At 46.1% G+C, this 21,814-nt stretch overlaps 2 protein-coding genes across 4 annotated transcripts in view; one reads left to right on the top strand and one right to left on the bottom strand.

Annotated features, from left to right (window-relative positions):
- The window catches only part of LOC139770857 (LIM domain only protein 3), a 52,501-nt gene extending 30,807 nt beyond the window's left edge, over positions 1-21,694 (bottom strand). Inside the window, exon 1 of the mRNA XM_071703114.1 lies at positions 21,016-21,694. The gene's annotated coding sequence lies outside the window, so the exon portion shown is untranslated. The remainder of the gene's footprint in view (positions 1-21,015) is intronic.
- Positions 1-21,814, top strand: part of LOC139770897 (uncharacterized) — a 198,322-nt gene that overhangs the window by 159,290 nt on the left and 17,218 nt on the right. The gene's annotated exons all lie outside the window — the stretch shown is intronic.

Raw genomic sequence — 21,814 nt, 5'->3', positions numbered from 1 at the left:
CACAACGTTGTCGATCGTACGGGACCGTAAAATTTTGTCAGTCCGTCGCAAGTCCCGCCCTCCCGGGACTTACCTCTGAGAAAATACAAGAAGTCCCCCGGGGGAAGCGTTACGGCTGGCGCTCGTAAGTTTACCGCCGCCGACAAATTAATGTCCCCGGATTACGGAAGCGGACCGCAGGGAAAGATTTCCGTCGAGGGCCGTCGAAGCCGTTTTCAAAATTTACTTTAAGCCGTGGCTACATCCGCATTTTCCGTTCCGTCTCGTCTGCTCCCTTCGGTTTGCTCGCGCGTTACTGCGAACGTCTCGCCTCTCCCTTCTCAATTTAAAATATAAAATATATAAAGAATCAGCAATAAGAACGCGTGTAAAACGTTTAAAAATTAACAGCGCTGGATGACTCGAAATGCTCGCAATAATAAATCTACTCTCTAATTCACAGTACTATTCACTGATTTAGATTTAGAGAGTAACCAGCGTGATCATATTTAATAATGAAATTATTAGTCATCGTGTTAACAAATTATTGAGCCATTAAAAAATAATTGCCGTCAGTTTAATATTCAACATAGCATTATTAAAGAATGACGACATTATATTCAAAGATAAATTAATTTATGTGATATTAATATTAATTATGTATCGTAATTTATTATAATGTATGTATTATAATTTTTGTATTTTAGTTTGTCAACTGTATATTACCTAATATTACCAGGTGATAATATATTGTAAATATATATAAAGAGATTGTAATATACGTGTGTTCATTTAAATGTTTACAAAGTTCTTTTGTCAGAAAATCACGATAAAAATATTTTAACAGTTCAGAGTATTTTTCATATATAGAAAAGTTTTTAAAAGATTTAGGTTATTAAGTCCTAATGATAATCGAGCGTAAATTGGGATGATGTGCGAAACGAGAAGAGAGGGCACAAAGGCGCGCAGATTAACGACTTTAATGCGGCACTTCCTGCCTACGTTGGTCATGCCATGAGACCGCGGTCTGGCAACTTGACTCTGAACTTGCTCAGAAACCGAGGAAAACATCTGGAACATATCTCCCGCGGTACCCTCTTCGTCTCGGCCCCTTGCTTTCTCTCTCACGGCCTGTTTTCGTTTTCTTCTTGCGTCTCGCCCTTTACGTCGATCTCGCACGCCAACGACGCGAGTTAAAGTCACATCGCCGTAATAGAGTATTATATACGATGGAGAAACCCTAACCGGAAAGATGCTCTACAGCGTCGTTAAATACTTATTTTATGCACTTCGCGTATTAAAAATTGTAATTTAAGCCAGGATATTTAGATCAGTATTTTTCGGTAAACGACAATTTTTGTGTTATCTAATTTTAAAGATTATACATTCGTAACAAGTTCGAAACCGTAAACTCGTGACATGTAATATTGAGTTGTTTAAAAATTTAAAAATTATTTCAACCTAAAGTTGTTAACTTTATTTCATTTGCTGATTGAGAATTTCTGACTTTATTTGTATATTATAAAGTTCTGAGAAAGGTAGATTTCAATCAAATTTTCACGGCAGAAAAAATCAACAGCAAATATGTATAGTGTGTGCATAGAATTCGTAAAAAGAAAGCGCAGTAATTTTCCAGGCTCCATTGTGCACGGCCCAATTTCCAACCGAGCATGTCTTTCATCCCCGATCTCGGAAGCGCGACAATCGCTCATTAACAGATTTCTTCGTAGCGCCGCCGACACGGCAATGGGTTAAATCACATTGACGCCGCGGATTGCATTCAGGTTGGCCGGTGCACGTCGACACGTCGACGGGGTGCATTTAAATAAAAAGATGCGATAGCCCCCGCTTGCCGAGCGATATATCTCGCGCGGGTTACGGGACAAAATCGGGTTGGCTGGTTTCAGGGATGGAAGCCCGGGCGGGAAGGGAGACCGGAGAGACGACAGGGGAGAGGGAACCGGAGGGGTCAAATGGCGGGCAGAATGCGCGGTGATTGCTGAAGGGCCGCATAATTGCACCCTTTGTGGTGCAATCAACGGCGCAACTTGGACGGCGCCTACGTCTATCGGTCCTCGTACCCTTCTTTTCGTTCCCTCTCACTCCGCACGATCTCTCTTTACCGTCCCCGTCCTTCGCATTAACGGGGGCGTCATCAGCGGCGAGCCGATCGTTCCTTAAATATCACGGCAGTTATCGCTAAATACACTCACCCGGCTACCGTCGCGTCGCGGGCATCCTGGATTTTTGAAATTCCGGCCGCGTTCCTGCATGGCCTTATCGCTGATAAGGATCGTGTGCACATTGGTAAACGATAAGCGACGAGCCGTGAGATGTAAACGATAAAATGAACGAGTTGCCTTATTAAACAATAACTGTATGGAAAAATCTGCGCGCGCACGTATTCGAATTTTCTTCTTTCTAAATCACATACTCAGGGAAAAAATGTAAAATACATTATAATTAAAATATTATTAAAATAAATAACACACGGACACTCAATAATTATATACAGACATACTGGATATATCTGAGCGAAAATATAACGTAAAAAAATATATCTGAAAGAATAAAATTAAAAATTATATTTTCTTATGTTTAAAAATATATCTGAATATATATAAATATATTATTAATAATGATAGGGCGAAATTTTCATCACTTTTTGTTTTTTACTAAATTTTTTTTCCGAAAAGAGATTTGTCATTGACTATGAATCAATGTATAAGCTTATTATTACTTTTCACAGTTCACAGCTCATTGTTCATCTTTCGCCAGTATGCAACACCGACGATGCAAAACGAGACGATCATCGTGAAAGGTCGGGCGAGATTTTCGTATCGCGAGGACGACCGCAACACGGCACAATAGAAAGTAATGCGTTTCGCTTGGTAAAATTTATACGCTATTCAGGCCGCGCACAAACGTCGGTAAATTCCGTTGAATTAACCATCGGCGTCGCCGCGGTATCGGGGAAGAGCGACTAAGCGGTTCCACGGAACGATTCACGTACTCGATTTCTCTCATCCGCGTTTGCCGTTCAATCCTGGCGCCCTGACGAATTTAATTTTTATTTTTATCGAATTCGATTTCACTGTATTTAAATTGCGCAAAAAGTATTTCGACTCCTGATAAGTTATCTAATTAAATTAACTATAGAAAATTTGTTATTAGAATTAAGAAGTGCGATACCTTATAGGATTCTAAATTATAGTGTACAAATTATCAAATTATTATTATACCAAAATTTCCGATATCTTGATTCGACTATTTTTTTGCTTTGTCCAAATTAAAAAAGAATGATATAAACAACAGCATTCTCAACGAAACTGCACGCGGGCATTGCCACGCGGGCTCCCGATTTTAATCGTCGGAATTAATGAGGCGGTAGGATCAGGATACAAAGTGAAACGCGGACAATTAGACGGGGAAAAAAGACTGGGGGATCTTGGTATCCGGCGAGACGACCAACGCTACGGGAACCGGTCGATCGCGAAACATATCCCGCAAGAGCACACACCACGTCGGTGTTCGCGCGTGTTTATTTCAACGGGAGCGCTCGTATTAAATTTCTAAATGTCGCACCTGCGTCGTCGGGAGCACGATGTTTGCGACGAGTGCAATCTTGTCTCGCTCTAGGATTTTACTTCCACGTGGTAAAGCGCCCCTGCACCCGGCGCGCACATCCGGCGAACGAATTCGCGCGATTGAGAATCACTGGAGCTTGAGGCTGGCGACATGACGATGCCATTACCGCGTCGACCTTCTCCCACACCCTCAGCCCCTCCATTCTTCTCTCTCTCTCTCTCTCTCTCTCTCTCTCTTTCTCTTTCTCTTTCTCTCTCGCGCATTCTCTCCTCTCACTCTCCCTTTCTGTATCTCTCTGTCCTCCTCGCGCCATCGTCCTCCATCGTTTTTCATCTCGTCCGCGCACCGCGGGTCTCGAATTATACACAGACAGCGCCACTTAAAATAATACACCCGTTACAAACTGAACATCAACGTTAAAACCTGTCGTTTTCTGTAAGCTGGAATTATGGAAATTTCGTCGCGTAACCTTTAGTAGTGTCCCTCTTCTTCGGCTACCTTCCTCTCCGCACTCTTGATTTTTTACGGCGATAGGACGCGAGGCTGAGATACGCTAATTTCGCGTTTTCAACGAAAAATGATACGATAAGACAAGGTGTAACAACTCGATGGATTGCATCGTGCGAAATTCTAAGGCGCGTTATTATCTATCGGGAGCTAACTTGTGTGCAGTTTGCAATTTTCAATGTTGCCGGTCTCCGAGGCCGATCGAATTGGTGCGAAGTATTCTTGAAAAATTATGCACGATTGGTAGCATCGTCGATGTAATGCGAGCAACGGTACCAAGTGACAGAAAGAATAATCGCGATAATATCCGAAACTGTCTTTCGAAATCGAATTGTAAACGCAAGACACGCCGGGTGTGAGCGACGTAAAATCGAACGGCGCATTTAATCAAAGACAGTATCCCTCTTCTGAACTATTCTCCGCGACACTCTGCTCATCCGCGGCTAATCGAAATCTCTTCACTCCGGGGGATATCGATATTCTCGTAAAAGGGTAATGTAACGGCGGAAAATCCCGGCAATCGCGATAGTGAGCGGCGGCTAATAAAAGATTCGCTTAATTAGAATCTTCGTTAAGAGACCACGCGTAAGTCTTACTCTCCCTACCTTCCTTCCCCTCCCCTCGTACCTCGGGGCCGACCGAGATCCTCAGGTAAAAACGTAAGAACTATTTTCATTAAACTCGGCGGCGAGTTCGCGCTGCAAAAGTCTTCCGCTTTTATAGGCGAGTGCCGAGTGGCCGCGTAAAGAGATTAAGCCGGTGGAAACGCGGACGAAGGCGGGAAGGGAGAGACTACGCGGAGGGTATGTTTCGTTATTAATTCGCTCTTATTAATTCCACTCGGCAGATTCGAACGGAACGGACGCCGCACATCATCGTCCGATCGATTCCGAGCCTTCCCTCCATCGCCTCTTCTCCCAACCCGCGTTTCTCCCGATGACTTCAATTTGGATCGTTAACGCTGATTCCCGTCAAATTGCCGTACAAAAGAATTTTTCTCGAGGAGGAGCGGGCGACGCGGGTTCTTAAATGACCCGCATGTGCCGGATGCCGTCGACGAATCGGTCGTTTCAGCGTGCCGATCTACGTGCCAATCTAAAATTATAATTCGCAAAGACCGTATTTTATATTCGACGATAATTTTCGAGCATTTGCACGCCATATCGTGCAATTGAATTATCGTTTTTTTTTTCTTTACTCACATTTAATATTTTAATCGGAAAAATCGCGCTTAATAAGATTGCTTTCACGTTAAGCCAACGTCGCGCGTCGCTCGCGAGAAAGGGAAACGCAGGTAGCTACAGCTGATGGGAACGTTCCCCGCGCTATTTATGCGCGGGATGGAAAAACCGTAAATGCGATTCGTTCGGGCGGAATCGACTCGCGGAAAACGGCGCAACAAAGAAACGCGGCGAAGAATCGGTGTCCTTCCGACGCGCGGACGGTACCCATTGGCGGAACACCTTCTTTCAAGTCGGGTGCACCGAAGCGCGCGCGCTCGATTTTCCGCGTTACGTTACGTACGTACGTACGTAACCGCGGCCGAGTTATTTCAATGAGCCGGCATCGTAGGAGTAGAGGACGGCGGCGGACAGACACGCGGAATGGGGAACCGACGACGCGGCGTGGCGCGGCGCGGCGCAGTCACTGATTTAACGCGAGACAATTGAATCTAATTACGACCGTCGCGGTAGCCAGTGATACTCAATCCCGCCCATTCCGCGTCACGTTTTTTTCCGTATCCTCCGTCTAATTCTCTATCGAGTCGATATTGTACGCGGCGACGTTAGCGCTGAGCTTCACGGCAATATTTTTCCCGCCCGTCAATTTCCTTCTCCCCGTTACGGTAATGATTAAAAAGACTCGTAACGGCACATGCTAAGCCGTATCTAAATTTTCATCACGGTGCTGCAATATTGTGAAAGCTGCTGAATTGAATATATATTCTTTCAAAGTTTCAATTAGGATGAAACCTTAATCGAACTTGTGCGAGAAAATCTCTGGTAGACTTTACCGAAAATCTTATTCGACCAGCATTTACGCGACTCAATGCGAGTTCTTTGATTAATCTGTGTGATTAAACGTGTTATCTTTAGACGAAGATCAATCCCGCTGTACTAGGATGCGCGTGATAAGGCAATAAATCGCGCAAAAATGATCGACGCGCCGCGAGATACTGAGAGATATGTCGATTGAGTTCGCACAGAAGAACGGGCATTAACGAGCGTTATGCGATTTCCGAGTATCGCACCGCGGCCGTCGCATTAGCGGCGTTAACGTCGGTATGTAACGCGTATATTGCAATCTGACGGTTTCAGATTGGTCGGCGCACTCCACCGGTTGCTCCATCGAGGCGCGGCGCCACAGCGCGCCGAGCCGCATCGGGCGCCCCTGGCTGTTCATTAGAGGCCGCATTGTCCGCTAACTAAGTACAGACACAGCCCTACCCACAGCCCTCGACCAACCTACTGATCTCCGAGGGCCCTCGTGCCCCTCGCGACCGCCACGTAGAATCTCTTCCATCCCCGCTGTCCGCCGTTCTACGGAGCTCTCTCGCTCGAATCTGTCTACCGTTCTGCTCGCGCTTACTGCCGTAGTCCGACTGAAGGTGGATCCAACCCACGAGCGCGAACAAGCACGAATGAACGGACTTGCTTCAAGCGTGGACGAACAAAATTTACATCAACAAATAAATCCCATTTTTCGAAAGAAAAGTAGTTACTAAAAGCAAAAGTATCCTTTCCATAGCTGGATACAAATCTGGAAATAGTTGGACCATCTTAATAACTATATAAGACACTCAAACTGGTTGCTAGAATGTCAAAACTTTTTGCAACATTATTATCATGCTTGAGTGTTCTATAATTATTTTGATAATTCAACATAATTATTTTCAGATCGGTATCTAGTATCTGTATCCTAATTTTTATATATTTCGACAAAATCATTTTTTTTTTCGTGTAACTATTGTTATTTTTCCGACAATAATAAATAATGATAATAATATTAATAAACAACATAATTAACAAGATAGGAAATTCGAAACTTATTACCCACAACGGATTTATTTACAGAATTTATGAATGAAAGTGATTTATCGAATAACGATAGCATCGAAATTTTCATCGAGGAAAAATCGAGTTTAAATTTATTCCTTCAATCGGGAGGAAGCGGACTGAATTTTCGTGCGTAAAATTTCTATTGTCCCGAATATTAAAATCTTGGCTCTTCATTAATAGCTGTAGTCACAGTACCACAGCTTAACATGGCCTGTCAATCCGGTGAGAGCCGAAACACGTTCTTTTTAGCCATCCCATCTTACATTATCGCGCTATTATTATTTTATCTTCTACAGTAGCTTTTATCCTCTTCCTCTCTCTCTCTCTCTCTTTGGCCCGAGGCTTGCCAAGCCGCGTCTGGTGGCTCGCGCTGCTCGACAAACCACTTTCACCCACTCGTTCCCCTCCCTCCGTCTTTTCCCATCCGCTTCTGCCGACACATCCATCCCCGTATCTCACTCCGCCGCCACTCGATTCAGCCTCGCCGCGACGCCACGCCACGTTCGATTTCCACGAGGACGGCGACGCTGCAGCGTCGCGCAAAGTGCCGGTCGAAGAGTCTCCCTTGCTACTTCGCCCGGCAGGATCGGTTTTTCTGCACTCAACGATAGTGGAAGTTTACTGTCGCCCGTGATACGTCGACTCGACGTACATTTTAGCTGTAGCTATCGCCGGCGCGGCGTGTGAGGCTTCCATCGGGCGGAATGCATTCCACTCGATGGAGACAATCAATCGGATTAGTAATCTGTCGCGAAACAGTTTCATTCGGTCCATTAGGGATTACGATTTAAATACTCATATATGAGAACTCAAACCTGTACGCACAGATGAGAAATTAACGGTATCTAAAGGTATAATGGAAATGATAAATTGCCAGCGTTTACTTCATGGATGAATCACCGAAATGCGAAGGACGAATTAAGTCGGGAAGGGCAGAGGGAAGAGCAATTTACTTATCAACTTCTCTCGCTGGATACGTCTTAACGAAGTAATAAAAGCGTCATGATTGGCAAGCAATTTATGAAAACGTGAATGCTAACGACGTTAGTTAACACCGACTACCTTCCAACTTGCGATACCTTAAAAGCGTGTATGCGTCGATATACGCGTACGCGACCGACTTGCCAGACCTGATTGGCTAGAAGAGGCGGAAGCCTTCCAACGCACGAACACACGACACGACACGACGACGCGACGGGCTGACGAAGGGAGAAACACGTAGTCGAGCTAATCGCATTAGGGACACAACGGCCATAAATATAAATACTCGGGGCAACCTGGCCCGACCGAATGTTAATTCCGGCCCGTTCTCGTTACCAGCTAATAAATGTGCATTACAATCACCCAGATATGGAAATCCGAGCTACGCCTATCCAAGCACCTTACCGGGTCGACACAGCCCCCGTGAGTCGACTCGACGTCGCCACCCTTACCACTTCCCTCTCCCCCCCTCCCCCTCGCCTACCCTGATGATGGTGAACACTGTGGACGTCCGATTCAACGACCGGCTGGACAGGCAAGCTCGTTACCCTTCGACCAACCGACGGCGGTCAACGGGGCTGTATTACCAAGTCCGTGTATTCCGCTATGTAAATACGGAGACCGACGAAAAGCGATCTTTGAGATCCGGAATCGAGACCGGGAGCACTAACCCCGGCACCATTATAGCCGCTTGTGTAACGACCGGGGAATCGAATCCCCATAGTGTCTATAAGCGATATAATCGATGCCTCATTATAGTATAATCGGGCTATTCATGGATCTCCGCATTGTCCTCCCGTAACTGAAAACATTTCGAAACGTGTCTCTTATAACGATGTGTTTCTCGTAATGACAAAATGAATTGAGTAGCGGAACTTAATTAACGAGTACTAACTTAAACGATGTTTGCTACGTCGAAAAGCTCGCTATTAATAATTATAAAAGCAATGCTCGACGATTTCTGCCTGATTTCGCTGCATCGTGTACATTTTTCCGAGTGCAGCTAAAAAATTAACAGGCGTAATGGAGTTGAACCGATAATTATCTACGTTAATCTTTCAGCTGCGAAAAACGCGCGCGATACAGGAAAAATCGGACGAAAATCGTTCGTCATCGCGTTGATTACCTCGAACGTTTTAACACGATTGAAACGCTGATCCAGTAATGTTCGTTAATTAACATCTGCATCTTTATCCTGGCGGGCAATGACCATATGAGCATAAGGATGTATGCGCAAATGTTATCTCTTTGAGTCACAACGACGGTCAATTACCGTCCTCCCCACATCACACTCATTACGCTAAAAAGTTCATTAACGAGCGTAATGAACTTAATCGCTAATCGCCGAGCTATCTTCGCCGGCAAAGGGACACGGGCGTTATGTTACGGAGCGCACGCATGGTGGATGTGTGCGCGTAAGTGTTATCTTTTTGAGACGCTCGCCAGCGCGCCGCTGCGTTGCAGCTGCGCTTATCACAGACTCGCATGAGACATGGTCCGGATACGCATGTGGCAAGACAGGTTTCCCTACTTAACGTACCCGCATAAACGGCCGTCCCTAAAATGCCTATCCAGCTATAATGCGCACTCGACACGCACGCACGGATTCGATAAGCGCGTTATGAGAATATCTCGCGCTGCGCTACAACGTTTCTCCCGGTTCCTCCTCTCCAAATGAAAATTGAAGACCCTCGAAAAGCATCGTAATTAATACAGCGTCCGAGCGTATCCTTCCATTATCACGCTATCGATGACAGAAATGTATAAGCGTGTCTATTTGTTACGAAAATTCAGTACGAGAAACTAATTTTCAGAACCAACATAATCATGTAGGATTGAGCGTTCCCAATAAGATGCTCATGATCCATCGTCGTCGTGACAGTTTCGCTACAAGCACGAACAAAAAACGCGTAAGCGGCCGTGAAGTCCCGACTTTTCCCGCGCTATTTGATCGATGCTATTTTCCACGTCGCTCGTGTGTAGGTGCGCGTGTACGTGTGTGCTCGCGGATGCGTGTATACACATAGTGGCACGTATACACATGTGAGCGCGCGTGTAGGAAGAGAGCGAGCGGAGCGGAGCGAACCGTCTCGCGATCTCGACTCGCTCCAATATCCGAGTTTTTTGACAGCAATTTCGGTCACGTCCGATAATATATCTGGATCATTAATATAAAGCTCGGCCCACATCCCGCGCATCCCCGTCGCGGGGAAATTGCTTTTCAATCCCCTATACCGACCGTCGCCCCGTCCCGCCTGTCCCCCCTCGCGTAGCGGCCGCGTACCCCACCCCCGCGGCCACCCGCCATCTCCGTCTGTCCTCCGCGCGTCCCTCTCGCTCCCTTTCACCCTCCGGCTTTCCTATACGCGCGCGTATCACCCGGTAGATTCCTCTCGTCGATGTCATTGCTGCTATGGCGTTCGATCTCAAAAGTCGGATTTATGCGAAATCCAATGATGCAGGATTCGCGCGGAACTTGCCAACTGAATTTCTTTTTTCACATGGTTCATATGTTATGTTTAGTGAAGCTGCAGTACGCTTTTAAGACTCCGTTAAAAAAATATCAGATTATTATTTGATTTATTACAACGTGATGCACCGTCGCCGTCGCTTTATTGCAGCTTTTTTTAACAAATGCGGCAATCCTGACCTGGTATTCACCCAGCACTCTCGCACGCTTTTAAGTTCGCCCCGCATTTTCGTGGCTCAAAGGGTTGCTCGCCCGCATTAGCTCGGGGAAACAGCAGCCATCAGTATACACCGTCCGTCCCTAATACGCGGCTGCGTACGCAAACACGCGCAACTCACGAAAGTCCACAGAGTACCTACGCGCGCGTCCCGAATGGATGCGGGATTACGGATCAGAGTTAAAGTACGTCCACGTGTGAAAACGAGTTCGAAAGCGAAAGTACCAAAAGAGATAGAGAAAAGAGAGAGAGAGAGAGAGAGAGAGAGAGAGAGAGAGAGAGAGAGAGAGAGAGAGAGAGAGAGAGAGAGAGAGAGAGAGAATATCGAGGGATCGCCGAAATATTGATACTTTAAACCGGATAACGAGTACTTTCGATACCGACATTCCTGCACCCGGTATTGGTACGGTTACCGATATTTTTGAGCATTCCTGTACTCCGGAACAAGGCTGGACATCGGTTCGTGTAATACGTGCGCGCTACCCGGTAGACCATACCGCTGCCCGGAGCCTGCACGGAACACCCTCCATAAAGACGATCCCCTCGATCAGATAAAAAATATATTATAGCTAGCACGATCCAGGGGCTCGATACTTCGACGAGGCGCTCTCTCTCTCTCTCTTTCCCTCTCTTTCCTCGGGAAACGGACAGCGCATCCACCCCCGTTATCCGAACCCCTCAACATCCCCACGTCCTTCTCCTCCTCCTTCTAGTCGCTAGCTGGAAATCGCTATCGAGCGATTCGAGCGCTCGGATGCAGATCGTTGCATCGCCGCCGAGCCGAGTCTCGGGGATGACATATTCGACGAAATTAGATTCCGCGGCGAGGGTGGAAACGCGCGCTCCCGATGCGCGGCCACTTTTACTGTCTTCCCTCGTGGTTTCCCGCTGGTTACTCCGATTGTTATCCGTGAGCGAGAAGGGGCAGACAACGCGAGGTACATACTTGCCGACACGGCTCCCTCTTCATCGTCGAGTGCATCGGAAAGCACCGATTTCGCGCCGGCAGGATTGATCGAGAAAACCGCAGCAACGGCATGTTGAATGACACCGAGTCAATTTTACAATCGGGCAAATGGAAGAGAACCGCGAATCGCATCATTAAACTCTAGCCAAGCTTTTATGGCGAAGAAAGGGGGACGAGGAAAATAATAGATTTTTTTATATACAGATAAATATAATCTAAAAAAAAAAATACGTGAGAGATTTTAAGAGCAGTTTTAAAACTTATACTTGAAGTGTTTAGACCTTTAGCAGATTTTTTCACCTATTTTTCATCTATAGATCCTTTGACCAATGTAGGATCGATTTTTCCTTAGCGTAAAGTTGAGTAAAGTCATTTGTCGTAAGTTTCCAATTTTCAACATTAAATAACTTTGTAACTAATCCTTAAATTACAAATTTGTTAAAGTAGTTTACCTGGAATTAAATGAGGAATAAGGTTTTACTATCTTTTAGCATCTTTCAAACTTAGTTCCATGAAAAATCCTCTTCATTTTCAGTTGCTTGTAACTTAGAAACTATGGCCCCCTTGACATTGTTATTAAGGAAAAATCTATTTCGAATTGGTCAAAGAAGTCAATAGTCAATAAATCATGTTGGAAAGTACCACTTGGACTATTTCAAAAATTCTAATTCTGAAATTAAATCTACTATTTCTCTCGTTAGTACAAAAGTTTAAGCAATTAAAGTAGAAATTGTTTCGGAAGGCGCGTGGTTTCTTTTTTTTCTCTGTTCGCGCCGACCATTTGCGGGTGGCGCGTATTATCGCGATTGTGCTCTTTCCGAACAACCAATATCGCTCTACAGCTGCACGCGCGCATATCTATCGCGACCGACAAAGCTCAATGGGCAACGAAGAACCATCGGAAAAGCTAATACAGCAGCGTGGCAGAAAGGAGGGAGGGGTGGGGGGAGGGGGAGAGGGTGCAGAACAGAATGGAGTACCACGATGGGGGTTGGTGTCGGAATTGGAGTGAGGCCGGCACCCGCGAGCAGCCAGACCGAGGGGAAAGCGTTTAATTCATTACGGAGATTAAAAAAGTAAATTGCCTCGTCTCCGCGCGCGAAAGAACAGCGAGATAATCGCGCGGCCGAACGGACACATTCGGCCACGAAAATATTTAATTAAATTCATGACCGCAAGATACGGTTGTTTCGGGCTCGGGCTCGCCGGAGCGTGCGGTCGAGAAGAGAAAGTAATTATCTGAATCTTTCCGAACGGCCGGCCACGTCTCTTTTTCACGGAAGAAACGGCTCTTTGCCGATGGACGGCGATGGATCGTCTATCTCTCTCGGTGTTGCGAGGAGGGCGGGGAGGGGAGAAACCGGTAATTGCGTCCAGATCATAAGAAAACCCGTCTAATTAACACATTGGCCACGGTGCATATCGGCAACGTCAATACCTTTTTTCTTCGTGCCGCGCGTGATTGGCCGATACACCCGTAATTTTAGCTTTGAGCCGTGCAATCCGTTTTCAGCCGATACCAAAGCGATTCCCGTGTAACGAATAAAAAAAAATGCTCTCCGGGCTAGTTTGAAAAATTACGCTCGACTACGTATGACAAACTTTTAATTTGTGAGCGAAATAAAAAGACTACGGAGTAAGGTACAAGTACAAGAGAGTATTACTTCGCCCGCTCAAATGGTGTCTCGTGCAAGATTCAACCGTAAAAACTTGAAATTATTGGAGGTGAAATTTTCTCAAACATGCGGGGTAAGATCTCCCCCGACGGATAAGAACAAAGAAGAAGCAGAAGGAATAAAGATTTTTGCATAAAGGTATCCGGGAGGGAAAGTGTATAAAGGCCAACGCGCCTAATTTATGTGTCGCAATACGAGGATCCTCTCCAACTTGTTTCATCCATGATTGCCCCAAATGGAATAGCGTATAAATATCTTCTCGTATAAGAGTGGATTTCTGACCTATAAGCGTGGCGCAATAATAGCAGCGGAGCGGAACTAAAAACGGCCGGACCGTCGCATCGTCTGGCCCACCGACAAGAAGTCGTCTCGATTTATGGGGTCCGTGCATTAGACTTGAAAGGCGTGGTTTTTCGTCCGCCAGCGTCATAGAGAGACTCCGAAAGAAATTGCGGTTACGACTTGCAGTTATGATTTATTAACACTTTAACGGCCGAGCAACGGTGTTGACAACGCTCCAAATACATTCTCGTGCATGTTTCGAAAGCTGATCGAGTGCGAAACATCTTGTTTAATTCGTTATAATTCTAGTGACTTAAAAAATTGATTAAAAATTATTCTTCATTTTATAATAATCTCTTATTAATACTATAATCATTTTAAGTCTTACTAATTTGAGGTTATCTGAAAAATTGCATTTTTGAAACAGTAGCTATTGTATATAAAATTTTTTAAAATACCGAAGGAAGCAACGGTATCATGGTATTCCGTCTATTTTTCTAATTCTTTGAAGAACGTTAAAGGTTTTTCTCCATTTCTCTACTATGCTAGTTAAATACAATTTTTAAATGTGATTGCCTTTAAAATTGCGTGTGATTAAAGTTATTAAATACAAAATTGGCTCGCGGATCCCTTCTTTTAATGTATCGGATCATGGCAGGACGCGACGAGTCGTTTCGTTTTCGATAGACACGCGCGCTGACTCGCCAGACAATACGTTATTACGATCCAGCTTTATAACCTACCTCTTATATCCGTCCCCTCGCACAACGCAATCTCATTATCGGGGATGCACTCTCCGTATTAATACCGAGAACGAATTAACTTTCGGAACGTGACGGCACCAAATATCATTAACTTTATATCACCTAGCGCGAGCGAAATAATACAGGACTTCCGCCCGAGGTAACTATGACGCATTTCTGCCAGGCGAGACGTGCTAATCAACTGATGAGTTTTAAGTCGATTATTGAATGCCGACTGACGCCGGTTGTCGCCATTGAAAGTTAGAGACAATCGCGCTTAGGATTAAAAAAAAATAGTTTAAGCGAATACCGCGTCACGCGCTTATAATTTTTCGAAATATTTTTCGTTTAAATTATTCCGTGGCAACAGGATACAAAAACAGGCATTTGTTTCTGCATTCATTTCCCACGGGACGCGAAAATTAAGCGCATTTTTACGGAATACCCATGTTCTGGATTTTCGATATTCTAGTGTTTCGTAAATTTTTCCGTACATGGAATCTGGCTATTACGACCGAGTGTAGCGAATAAGGGGATGCAACCGGGTCGGAGGGGGGGTTGGGAAAACAGCGCGGCGCGGCGCGGCGCGGCGGTTCGCTCGATTTCGAATAAAGTTAATTGGAAAACATTGTACTACGGGACGGGACGGGACACGGAATTGTGACGAAGGAGCGGTGTGGCGGGACGACGGGCTTGGGGGCGAGGCGAAGAGCAAAGGGGGGGCCGACGGATCGGCGAGAGGGAGAGGTGAGAGGTTGGTGAGTTAGCGAAAATTAATATTCCATATCGGGCCATCGCATCCGACAACGTCGACGATCGACCTGAACTCGCGCGACAAAAAGCGAGTTTTTCCAACGGCGACGGTGAAAAACCGATGACGACTTGCGTAATGTTATATTCGTGCGCGCCTACACGGCAATACGCGCGCCAATGTAACGCCGACTAATTATCGCGGTCGCATTAATTGTTACGTAAATTAATAAAGGTATTAACGTTGGTCGCGCGCGCGCGTCAATCTCATGAACATCGTTCGTGTTACGAGCGTAACAACTCGTCGCGCGAATTCCTAATTACTGAGTTATCCGGAATACTCGCCGTCCAATAATTACGCAATACTCGATAGCTAATCGATCGCATCTTCGTAAATATTTCAAAAGACTTAACCGATTATGGTGCTTGCCGGATAAATACGGTTTTGTACGTAGCACATTATAAAAACGTCAAACGACGATAACGAAGAAAAAAATCACATTTACTTTTCTTTCCTAATAATATAATTAATATGGCGAACTTAGAAAAGGATGCAGTTTTATCATGTATATATTAAACATGTGGAATAAAATTACACTCCCATATATAATACATATGTCCAAAAAATTGACGAGTATGAATTTTGCTTCTCTATTTCTCAAACACTGAAAATTTTTTGGCAGAGAAATTTTTACCAGACGGAATCTAAATTTAAGTCTTCTTGCGGGGGATGCTTTCATATCGACGATCAGTTATGTGCTTCCAATAAAGATTGTGCAACTAGCCGGTGATGCCGAGTAATCGATATCTACAAAGCAGAGCTGTGGACACTATTTACAGTCGTGTCAAACGAAAAAGAGATATCCGCTGGCGCGGTAAATTGTTTTGCGACTAATTTAAGTTCAATCGGATGGCGTAGTAACTTCGCGTGTAACACGTCACTAAAAAAAAGGGGAGAGAGAGAGAGAAAAAGACGTAGCGCTAATAGACAATCGAACTGTCCGGATTGGGGCCATCCTGGGAACATTTTTATTAGCGATGCCTTCGATCCCGTGACGTCGAACCGCGGCGCAGCTCTCCGCGGGATATCAAATTTCGTAACAACCCGGCCAGAGCGGTAGTCGAGTTATTTCAGGTGGGCGAAAAACGCTCAAAAACACACACGTGTCATCATGTAGTGTTATTTTTGCCCGATCGTAACCGTAATTGGATTTGGTGCGCAAATTGGTAGCGGACCGAATCTCTCAAATTCCAGGAAAATCACGAACCATTGGCAACCGAGATGTTTCATTCATAAAGAAAGCTCGGCGACGAGTCGTCGCTCGATTTGAATTATAATCTGCGTGCTCCGAAAAAGATTTCTCTTTCTTTTTTTATCAAAATTCGTTCGTCGTAAATTACAAGAAAATTACACGGAGATGATAAAAAGCAACGAGAGAACGGGGGAGATACGAGCTGCGTCCACGGCCGTATCTCGCCGTGGATATCTCGCGTTTTCGATCGACGCCTATGAGAAAGAGAAGCTAGGAAGTCAGCCGAAAGAAACGGTACTTCGAGGATCACCGCGGATGAACGTTCCATCCCATAAGCTTGTCCTCCATCGGAACGTATAGTGTCTCGTGGCTTGGTGCACGGACTGCGCACCGCTGCTGCATCGTATGTCGCGCCTCTCTACCCCTCTCCCTCCCCGGTTCTCCCGGATACGTGCAGCCCGAAGATGCGCCGCGGGATCACCGACTGACAGCTCCCTAATGGAACCCGTAAATACCGCATGGGAGGCACGTTATGTTTTTCAAATGAAATCCCGAAAATTTACTTCGAAAACTCAGCGTTGCGTCGTCGCCACCGTTGCCGTTCATCGTCGTTTATCTCCGAGGCGACATATTTCGTTCCACCGATAATAACACTAAATCGTATGACGATTGTTATTGGTCGTTTCGGTTATATTGAAACATGAATCGAGAGCATTTGCAATGACGTTGCGCCGTTATGCGATTTGACGGGCATGATAATCTGATCTAAAGCGACAAAAAAATCATCGGGGACAGATAATTAGGCGAGCTCCGTATTGATTGATTCAATTTCCAACTCGATGGAACGTCCACTTTAATTACACGAACGAACAATACGTCGGCGATTAATATTCATATTGCGATATTGTAATATCGCGATACGTAATACCGTAATACGCTAATATCCCGGATGTAATAATAGTCCGCTTAGCGTTATTTATGCGCGATTAATTACTGCGGTGTAAACGTGAAAAAGGAGACAAAAGGGCGAAACGCCTTTCACAACACCTCATGCAGACGCGTATTTAGTTACATTATTACCGCACATGTATACTCGACAATTACCGGTGACGAGATGCGGGCGCGTATACGTAATCGATATCGAAGCCAGATAAAAAGTGATATTACGGTCGCCGCGATTATGATACCCGCATCGCAGATCGAATCGGTCGGCGCGGCGGCGGCGGCGGCGGGCGCGCTGCTCGTCCGCGCTCCGACTGCGACTCCGGGCCAGATATAGGATGCAGATTGCAAATACGATTAAGCGTTATTGCGTTTTCTACTTTTCTCGGAATTACATTCTTTCAAATTTTATTACCCGCCGATATCGATTGGCCGTGGCACACCGCCGTCCTCTTGGCATGCGCACTCGCGCACGCGAGTTAACACGTATACGAGCCGACCGACCGACCGAATGAACGACGTTACAATCGTCGCGCGCCAAAGCGTATCATGTTAATTTGCAAAAATTGACGCTTTGTGAAAGAGCTCGAGAAGTCAAACGGCCGAGAAGCTGGCGGACTAAAATGGTTTTGATCGCCCGCCAAACGAATTTCTGAACGAATCCGTAACGACTAAAAAGTCATCACCCGACAACTTTCGCATTACAAGGATTGGCCTTCCTTTTTTTTTTATTTTATCATTTTATGTGTGTGCGAGCGTAAATAATTTTTCGTTCGGAAAAAAAAGATTTTCGAATCGAGTTTCTTTCTCGTCCATCCCCTCCGTTGTTTCGCAACCAATGGTACAGGCGATAGGAGCGCTTGTAGATTCGCGCCCGTTCGTGCCAGGGCAAAGTGGCTATTTTCCGGCCAGTGCTCACCGATTAAGAATCCGATCCCGGCCAAGGAGCAAGGGATAATCCAAACGCGAGAATCACGAATGAGCTTCTTCCCCGAGTTTAAGCATTAGGCGGTACAAAAAATAAAACCAACGGTGACGGCAAGCATTCTGATGCCCGTGCGTTTGGATTCCATTTCCGATTGCCATTCGCGTGCGACGCATAAATCATTACGAAGCTAACGAGACAGTTCTATCATCTTCTTATATAATTTCCGTAAAATCCTTCTCTCGTGAAATCTCATTCTTACCGGCCAAGTCAACAAGCAAAATCGAATTATTTTGCGAAAAATAAAATACGGGGGTAAAGGGAAGAAGTTGAGGGACGGTGAGAGAGACGAGTGAACTAGCGAACGGCCGACGAAGGGAAAGGGGAATGGCGGCCGTGAAGTAAATAGGAGTCGTGGTCGTTCTGCCGCAAAATTGTATGTGAAATTGTGCGATGTGTCTTGCGAATTGAATCGCCGGAAACGACATTGATTTTATTGCTTGTTTCCAGCGCTGTATACTTCATCCTACCCTCTTCTCCATCTTCCAACCGCCGACCCCCCCTCGTCCTCTACTCAGAATCGCGACACGTTTGGCATCTCGGCAACCCTTACTTCGTTGCCTTCGCGCGAAAGATACCGATATAACGTTCAATCGGTATCGGTATCTATAAAAAGCAATTTCATTCGAAAAAGAAATCGCAGAATTATTTGGTTTAGATTCTAAAAAAATCAATCTATCTAAAAATCGATCCTGTAATCTTCGTGCAAATGTATTACACAAAAAGATTGTCGGAGAAAAGACAACAAACTGAACGATAAAAACGGTAAAAACTGCGTCGCTATATAATTTTTTCCAATTGCGAAAAACTGCTACTCGCTCAGAAGCGAATGCGCGGGCCATAATTTTCCTTCAATGATTTACCACGGGCTAATTGCAGAATGCAGCGAGCGGTAATATCGCTTTGCAGGGTTACGTCCGGGGGAGGGTAGCTATACTTTAGTTTGCAATTTAAACTTTACTTCCTCCGGAATTGATTAGCTTTTAGTAATTAAGCAAGCAACGCCTTGGACCCCCGCCCCCCTCACGCCCGTTCCCTGCGCCGCGTTCACCTCTCGCTCCATCCTCTCTCTCTCTCTCTCTCTCTCTCTCTCTTTCTCTCTTCGTCTCTTTCTCCTCTACCTCCTCCACCACCTCTACACCTCCATCTCGTTCCCTTCACCCTTCCCGCAGCTATTTCCCTTTTCTCGTTCGAGTTCGGTCATACTATTCCATTTCGGCGAACGCGCCTGCGCCGATTCACACGCGCGTGCACGTACATACACTCGCGCACGCACACGCATCCGTTGATTCTTCCGTCCTATACGTCCCCCCTCCTCCCCCCGCGATCCGCGCGAGCTTCCCTCTCGACGTACCCTCTCTTCCTAAGTGCCTTGTTTCGCCACTGATTCCTCATCCGGTCGGCTGTGCGCCCGTTTTCGATCTTATTGAGAGCTATCGAGAATCACCTCGCGATCGATCCTACGTTCCGTTTATTTCCATTTGCCTTATTCGTATGTAATAAAATTAATTAAATAGAGCAAATAGTATGTAATAAAGTACGTAACATTAATCGAAGAGCTTATTGTTAATCGTATTTTTTTAATATCACATTACATCAACATTTAAACCTTAAAATCTGTAACTTAATTTTACATCTTAAAACCTACACTCTTAGAAAATAGCTCTCCATAATCTCTTAAAGTTCTTGAAAATATGGTTTTAGGGATAAGATAATAGAAATGAGCGATAAATCTTGTTTCAAAAGCGAGTGTCGCACGAGGAATAACTCGTCTATTAAGTGCGCCAGTGCGCATGGCTTTATACGGCGCTATACTGAGAACCACTGCCGACGCGATTTGAATTTCAATTTGTCGCCAAAAATTTCACGAGTACGCAGTAGACTTTTATCAGGATGTAGAAGCGTTTCGATATAATTTTCATGACGGGCAACACAGGAAGCCCGCCACGCTATCGATCGAACGTCGAAAATGTAATTCGATGCCAACGCATCTTGCTGCGCGCGTAGATTAATGCAAATTGTGCGGAGTGTCTCGATTTTCGGGAGCATGCAGCGAATCAACGAATTACATTCCGTCAGCGACAATAAGCGCGAATTGACATAATTCGATCTTTACGACGTGGCGCCGCGCCGCGCCGCGCTATCAGAATCTTTTCAAGGTTTAAAGATAATTGGGACATTGAATGTTTATTGAAAACGCGCGAAACGGGAATTGGATTAAGTACGCCGTTTTAAATTGGATCTCGCGCGCGGTCGTCGCGTTTTCAAATCGTGGCACCTGCCACGCGAGGACAAAAACAAACAGAAACACCTCGCTAAAGCAGATTCGTTCTAATGAATCTGTTCCGATCGTTCCAACGAAAGTTCCTTCTCCGCGTCTGGACTCCAGACTCTAGAGCAGTCGTGATTCATCGCGATCTTTCGCTCGCCTGAATAATCGTCACAACTAAAGTTTCGTCATTCGTTTATCGCTCTCATTATACTCGCCGCTATCGTTATACCTTTCGCGAATTTATATCGCATTATTTTTTCCATCATCGTCGCGTTAATTACTTTTGATCTCGGAGTACAAACTCTTCCTATATACCCCGAGATGTACGTTTTCAATTTACTCACCAATGGGAGGGCGAGAAGGCCGCCGGCCGATGATCCGCGCGGAGAAATCCTCGCGACGGGTAGTCGTCCACTCGGAGCAATGCGACGTCGCAGTTCGGAGCACTCATGGGGCACGGGCCCGTCGTCGGCGTTTTCCTCGTTGTCTTCGTCGTTGGGGCTCGTTGTAAGGAAGATGAGAGAGAGACAGAGAGAGAGAGAGGTACGAGACTCGTGAGAATGAGAGAGACGGAGAGTAACGTTTCACACAAGAACAAGATTTCCGATATCCGGAATCTCTCACAACTCGGTGGGCTCGATGTGTCACGAGCGATCGATCCGTTGCACGCGTGCCGCCGCGCCGAGACTCTCGATGCCGCTCGTCCGCGCGCGCGAACACTCTTCTTCACGGGGATGCCAGATTACTTCCTTAGCGTACGCGCGCGGGCGCGCGCGTGTGTCGATCGCAGATCGCGGGGTCGGTCGCCCCCGTGTCGTTCACCGTTGCGTCAAGTCGTGCACTGAGACTGAGAAGCGGAAGCGGTACCCCTCGCCGCGGCCGTTTCAGCGTAGCTGCGCGCAACCGCGCTGGCCGATCGGCGGCGACTCACACTCGCTCCGCTCGTCGTCTATCCGTCCGTTTGTGTTTGTCGTCGTTCGTTCGTTCGTTCGTCGGTCCGTCCGCACGTCCGTACGCGACGGCACTCAGACGCGAAGTGACGAGGCGGCGCGGAGCACCGCCACCGCGACGCGAAACTCGCCGGGAGCACCCGAAGCCCCCGAAGCGGCGCGGCGCGATCGCGCGCGCGCTAGCCTCCTCTCG

This window comes from Temnothorax nylanderi, unplaced genomic scaffold (genome assembly GCF_030848795.1).
Source record: "Temnothorax nylanderi isolate EJ_2023f unplaced genomic scaffold, tnyl_v1.0 TNYL_tig0003_pilon, whole genome shotgun sequence".
Taxonomy (NCBI): Eukaryota; Metazoa; Arthropoda; class Insecta; order Hymenoptera; family Formicidae; genus Temnothorax; species Temnothorax nylanderi.
Note: the sequence above shows the minus strand (reverse complement) of the source record. Positions and strands in the feature narration are given on the sequence as shown.